We start from the raw sequence: 7156 nt of genomic DNA on the forward strand, positions 1-7156 counted from the left end.
TATTTCTGGGAATACCCAGACCTATTTCGTGTTGGTGCGGATCAAATAATTCGCCGTTGTATGTACGGACAAGAAGCTCAACAAATTCTTGAGCATTGCCATCAAGGGCCAACCGGCGGTCATTTCGGACCAAACCACACTGCAAGAAAAATCCTTGAATCGGGCTTTTATTGGCCCACGATCTTTAAAGATGCCCATGATTTCGTTCGGACTTGTAACGCATGCCAACGAACGGGTAACATCACGAAAAAGGATGAGATGCCTCAAACCGGCATCCAAGTTTGTGAAATCTTTGACATTTGGGGAATCGATTTCATGGGACCCTTTCCAAGTTCACATAAGTGCAAGTACATACTAGTAGCCGTTGACTATGTATCCAAGTGGGCTGAAGCAAAAGCTTTGCCTACAAATGATGCTAGGGTGGTGATAAACTTCTTGAAAAATCTCTTCTCACGCTTTGGAATCCCAAAAGCACTCATATCCGACCGAGGAACACATTTCACCAACAACCTCCTTGAAAAGGTGTTGAAGAAGTATGGCGTAACTCATCGTTTCTCTACTCCGTACCACCCGCAAACAAGTGGTCAAGTGGAGAACACGAATCGTGCCTTAAAACGCATACTTGAGAAGACGGTTAATAACAACCCTAAAATCTGGCAACGCAAGTTAGATGACGCGTTGTGGGCTTTTAGGACTGCGTATAAAACACCAATAGGTACCACACCATTTAGACTTGTATACGGTAAAGCGTGTCATCTACCTGTTGAAGTTGAACACAAGGCGTACAGGGCTATGAGAGAATGTAATACCGACCTTGTACAAGCCGGAGAAAATAGGTTATCACAACTTAACGAACTAGATGAATTAAGATTACAAGCCTACGAAAATTCTAAAACATATAAAGAAAAAACTAAAGTATGGCACGATGCACGATTAAAAAAGAAAGAATTTGAGCAAGGGGATAAAGTATTGGTATTCCAATCACGTTTCAAGTTTTCACCTGGTAAACTTAGATCCTGATGGAATGGGCCATATATAATAAAACAGGTTTTTCCATCTGGATATGCAGAGTTGTATGGTATAGACGGCGGAACTTTCAAAGTGAACGGACACAGACTCAAGTTATACTTTGAAGAAATCAATACTACGGAAAGAGACGAAACCACCTTCTACCCTAAGGACAAATAAATTCAGGGTAACTCTAAGGTTTTAAACTCCATTCTCGATTTTTATTCTTATCTTTAAGAGTGGGGTTAGATTGGTCTTTCCCTAGCAGACCCTAAAGAACTAGTCTTCTCCCTCCATTCTACCTTTTTAATTTCTTTTGGTTTGTTTTTATTGTTTATTTTCAAGATGCGAGGTCAATATATCTACAACCACTTCATTTTAATATGCGATAAGATTTTACCAAGAGATGTGGTGTTAGATATTAAGAAAAGATGCGATGCGACGAGAAAAGGAGAAAGACAAGATTATAATGAGAAAAATTATGGAAAAGGCAAATCAAAATGCGCTAAAAGGCGTCGGGCACGTCAATTGGGTAAATGTGAAAAATGTGGAAAACCAGCTCACTCAGGAGATTGCCCAAAGAACCAAACGGACTCTAATTTCGAGTACGTAACTTTATGCCGAGAAGGGCCTTTCAAATGTTTAGAAGAAAACCTTTTAAACCCACGAGGTTATGCCTACGAGGCAATGGGAAGCGAAATTTCGCGACTCGACTACGAAGCGAGTCAACGTGGGTTCACTATCTAATTCTTTTTCTCGTCGATTGTATGTATGTGCATATTTTATTTTTATTATTTTTTTTTATTTTGTGTGTATTTTGGTTTATATTTGTTTGCAGTGAGTTTTATAAAAAGGTCTACTATTTAAAATTGATTAAACTTGAATTTAACCTGTTTTCATTGAAAACGATAATGTTAAAGTGTTAAAACTGAATTATTGTTGTTCAAATTGCACGAAATTAATTGTTAAATTTTTAAGATATCATTTAAATAGTAAATCACGAAAACAAAATAAAAATTAAAAAAAATTCTTTCTACTAAATTGAGGTGAAACGCCTTGAGTTTAACTTGTTTCTTTGAAAATAAAAATGTTAGGTGTCACAACTGAATTTTTATTTTTCAAAAATTGTACAGAATATTTGTTAAATTCTAAAAGTCTATAGTAGATTGCAAAAATATACTCTTTTATCAATAACCGTAAAAATATATAACTTGTAAATCTTTGTCGTGGATAATGATAGGTTTGACAACCGAAATTAATCTCTACCTAGACGATAGGAAACAAAGTTTTAAGTTTGAAAATTAGTTGATTTAAGGGTATATAACAAAAATAGAGTGAATTTTTATTTATTTAATTTTTATTTTTCATGTACTTGTTTTTATTTTATTTACTTTCGATAAAACTATAAAAACTTTAAACTTTTAATTAATTGAATTTTATAAATTGAAATTAAAAATTTATAAACGGATTAAGATCAGGTGTAAAAACCGAATTTCCGTTACAAATATAAATTTATAAAAGATATTTTGAATTCAATTGATTTTAAGTTAAATAAAAATAGAGTGTATTTTACAATATGTAATTTTAATTTTTTATGTACTTGTTCTAAAATTAAAAATGTTAATATTTTTAACACAAAAATAGAGTGTTTTTATTTTATTTTTGAATTTGTTTTCAGAAAAACTATAAAAACTTTAACTATTAATGAATTGAATTTTATAAATTTATTTTTAAGATTTATAAACGGATAAAGAACAGGTGTAAAAACCGAATTTTCGTTACAAATATAAATCTATAAAAGAGATTTTAAATTTAATTAATTATAAGTTATACAAAAAAAAAAAAAAAAAATTACAGCTGAAATTAAGCCTTACACGATTCGTGTACCCCTACACGATTCGTGTAAGGCCAAAAATCTGGCCACATCAGACGGGGCAGGGGACTGGTTTGCACACTCTATCCCTCCCCAAAAATCCCCAAAATCGCACCAAATCATTAAATTAACACTCTCAATCTCCTCTAATTCTTCAATCTTTCATCATGCCAAGAGTGGTAAGGATTTTCAACCCATTTTAATTAGTGTTCTTCAAGTTTTTCAAAATTTTTCTTTATAGTATTAATCCGAATTATATGCATGTTTTGTTGATTTTTGCTTGATTATTGCTATATCTATGTTGTTAGTAAGGTAATAAACCCGATTAGCATAAGAAATTGATGTTTAATTGGTGATTGAAAATTAGGGTTTATACAAAATTGGGGAAAATTGAGAAATTGAAACTGAGGTGTGTTAATTTAGTTTTAATTAGTTGTTTTTGAGTGTTTTGTTAGTAGATAGAACTTGTGAACATGATTTTGATTGCTTGATTGTGTGATTTTTTTTTTTTTCTAAATTTGTTAAGTTTTGTCATTTCTATGAATCAAGTATGCGTTTTAATGATGTTAAGGATGATTTAGAAGCTGAGATACGCGCAATGTGATTGAATTGAATTAGATATGCTTAGAAAAATTGCGTGTTTTCACTTATGAATTAAACTTTTTATATGAAACTTGATTTTTGAATTATGATTTGTGGTTTGTTTCTGCTTTATTTTGAATTATAGAACTAAATCCCCCAAGTTTGTTGAATTAAATTGATTAAGGTGGTGTTGAAAACAAGTTGATTGTTGAAGTTAAAATCTTTGCTAACATTTACACATCCTATTGGGATGATTTCCTTGTTTTTAAAATGTTATGCAGGGACCAATTAGAATGAGGGCAGTTAACCAACAAGAGGAAGTTACGCCCGAAATGGAACAACAACTCTTGCAACTACACCCGATTCTACATTTCCCTATAGAATTAAGCCAAAGGGTACAAAAAGTTAAGGATTTACTTACTTTGGTAAATCGAACAATCAATCAAGTTTGCATTGTTGATTGGACTCCCCTAGGTCCCCCAGTTAATTTAGATACACAGATAAAGAATACTTTAACCCAAAGCTACACGGATGAATTTGGGGTAATTAGGTATTTTAATGACTGGGAGAGATTATTTCGTTTGACTGCTCCTGTATATAGGGAATTGTGTTTAGAATTTTACTCTACTGTTAGGATGAATACCCGCCCCGCAACTGTCCAAGATACTAGTTTCCTACAATTCCGACTGGGTGGGGTTGATAGAGTAATGTCCCTAGGCGACATAACTATGGCCTTAGGGATTTATGAGGGTGATGATATGATTGCTCCAGGTTTTTGGGAATTTATATTTACAGGAGCTAGGTATTCAGGAGATTATGATTCTGTCAGCGTCTGGCGATCTTTTTCCGGAAGAAATTCATATACAGCAGGCCGAGAATCATACCTTAAGATCTAAGATATTCGCTATCGATTAATTCATAAATTTATAGCGAACACGATTAACCAAAGGGCATTCCTTACTACAGATAGGATTAATTATGTCGACCTTTGGTATTTGGATGTTATTAGAGATAGGGAAACTAATATTAGTATACCCTATGGAGTGGCCTACTTTTTGACCAATGTAGGTAAGGGTGCTCGAGGAGACAGTGACATGTCGGGGGGTCACTATATCACGTGTTTGGCATCCTGGTTCGATATCAACCCGAACGACTTCGCACCTCCAATCTAACCGATAAATCAACAGGTTCGCACCTTAGGATTGGATGTGTATAGGACAGCTAAGGCCATACGTGTGAGGGCTGGGGTGATTAGTTTAAGGCCACAGGAAGTTGCGCCTCAGGAACCCATGGAAGAGGATGACGAACCCGAGAGGGAAGCCAGGAGGAGACGACGAGAGACAGATCAGGCTAGCTCGTCTCATACAGGTACTTCTGATTTTGATATGCTCCAAAACTCGTTTAACGCATTGAGTTTAGATGTACGTAATTCATATCAAAACTGGGGAGCGAGATCAGAAGATCAGTACACTGCTTTATCTCGGCAATTAGGGGACATTAGGCATACCCAGCTAGATCAATATAATATGTTGTCCAACATCCGATATGATCAGAGGGGAATGGGAAATCAATTAGAGTGGGCGCACCAACAGGCATATCTATACGCGTCTAACCCGCAAGTTTACGCACCCTCAGCCTTTCCATCATATCCCCCATGGCAATCACCCGATGACCCTCTACCTCCACCCTATGACCATAACGCCGCAATAGCCGCGAGTCAGGATGCATATAGGCGTTTCTACGAGGAACAACGCCTAAACGAGCAACGGCAGCGACAGCAACAGGAGGAGGGCGAACGAGGAGGACCATTTTGGAGCCCATTTGACTAGTTCTATTGTTTTAATTTTTTTTATTTTTTTTTATTTTTATGGTGTGTAATAACATAATTGAATGGTGTGTATTGATATTTTTTTTTATACTTCTTATGTTTTATTATATATTAGTAAGAAATTAGTGTGGGGTAATATTGTTTTGTATGATTGAAGTACAACCCCATATTTTGTGTGTTTTTAACATGGTTTTGACAGGTACAGACGAAAATGCAATTAGACGATACGAAACACCAATATGCATTGTGATACAAAAGATGGATATAATCATAGGAAAAGCAATTTGAAAATCCAAATCGGTTAACAAAAGGAAGTTCCAAATACTTTACACTTTTTGTCCTCTCAAATTTATACATTATTATCTGATTTTATGTAATGAGGGCATTACATAATCTTAAGTGTGGGGTGGAGATATATAAATTCTCGAGAACTTTTAAGTTATTGGTTTTTATGAAAAATTTGAAAAATTTTAAACAAATATATCTAATCAATTTTTAAGGTAACTACGAGCAATTAAAGATCAGGTGTAAAAACCGAAATTGTTGTCTCCAAACATTAAAAATACATATGTTTATTTGTTTAAAACTTATAAAAGAAAACCATTTATAACAAGAATTTATAAATCCTTATATTGAGAACCATTTATCACATGTTTCTTTGAAGTTTGTTGCAGATATCATTGCTACAGAATGTATAAACCTGAATATTCCATTATCACGAGTAATAGAGGATGGATCAAATCCATCCCGTAAGGAAGTAAAGTCTTCCGAATTGACACACTTGCTAACTTTTGTTAGAAGATGTAGTCCAGAACAGCTGTAGGTTGACGAAAAATCTTGAAAAGTCATCCCTAAAATCGGCTGGAAATCCACCTAACCTCAGCATCAAACAGGGTTTTTGGTGGTCAGACTTATCCTAACCATGAGATGGATCTGTCTCGTACAATGGGGGGGCACAATGCAAATTAGCTTTTAAGACTAATGAATCTAATCCCCAGATGGATTATCTCCGTAAAGATTAACCGCATCTATGTTTGACCGCGGTCAACATACATATGCCATAACAAATTGAGGTGTGCAAACTCATGGTTCACCGATGATATTTGGACACGATATAATTTTGTTCTAAAACTTATGCTATTTTATGAATTATATTTGTGTAAAACCATTTTTTGGACATTCGGCTTCAAGTTCCATGATACTACAATCATGGGGGCGAATAGCTTGCTAATCGCCGACTGAGACTTCGGTTTTCAGTTACCCTCAACCGGAATTTGAGGTTAAAACCGGAAAACGTGTCTAGTGTAAAAACTAGCCTGACATTTTATAAAATCATAAAACGTTTTCACAAGGTCCAATTTTCCCTAAGGATCCAAATTTTTAAACCCTAATCACGAGTTTCATGTTTGTTTCTGTTGTCAGAATTTCGTTTCGTGTGCATGTGATCCAATAAATACTGTGTTGTGTAATATATTTCATATAGTGTGTGTTTCATTTCGTGTAGTGTGTGTTGTGTGATCTAAATATTCGATAAGAAAGATATATAATGTTCTAACTCTGTTAAAAGATGTAATTGCTTGAGGACAAGCAACGTTCTAGTGTGGGGTATTTTGATATTGCTCTAAACATACATATTATTCAACGCAATATCACTTATATTTCATAGGTTTTTATCATCTACAAAGACATTCAATGCGCATTTCACGAGAAAAACGACAAAAGAGTGAAGTTAGAAGAAACGACGATAAAACGATAGTTTTAACTAGATTTATATCAAGAAACGTTTATCCGAATGAAAGTACAAGATGAAAGAAGAAAAGAGTTCAAATGAGAAGTGCCAAATCAGTACACGTCAACACGGGATC

Source organism: Rutidosis leptorrhynchoides, chromosome 3, assembly GCF_046630445.1.
Source record: "Rutidosis leptorrhynchoides isolate AG116_Rl617_1_P2 chromosome 3, CSIRO_AGI_Rlap_v1, whole genome shotgun sequence".
NCBI lineage: Eukaryota > Viridiplantae > Streptophyta > Magnoliopsida > Asterales > Asteraceae > Rutidosis > Rutidosis leptorrhynchoides.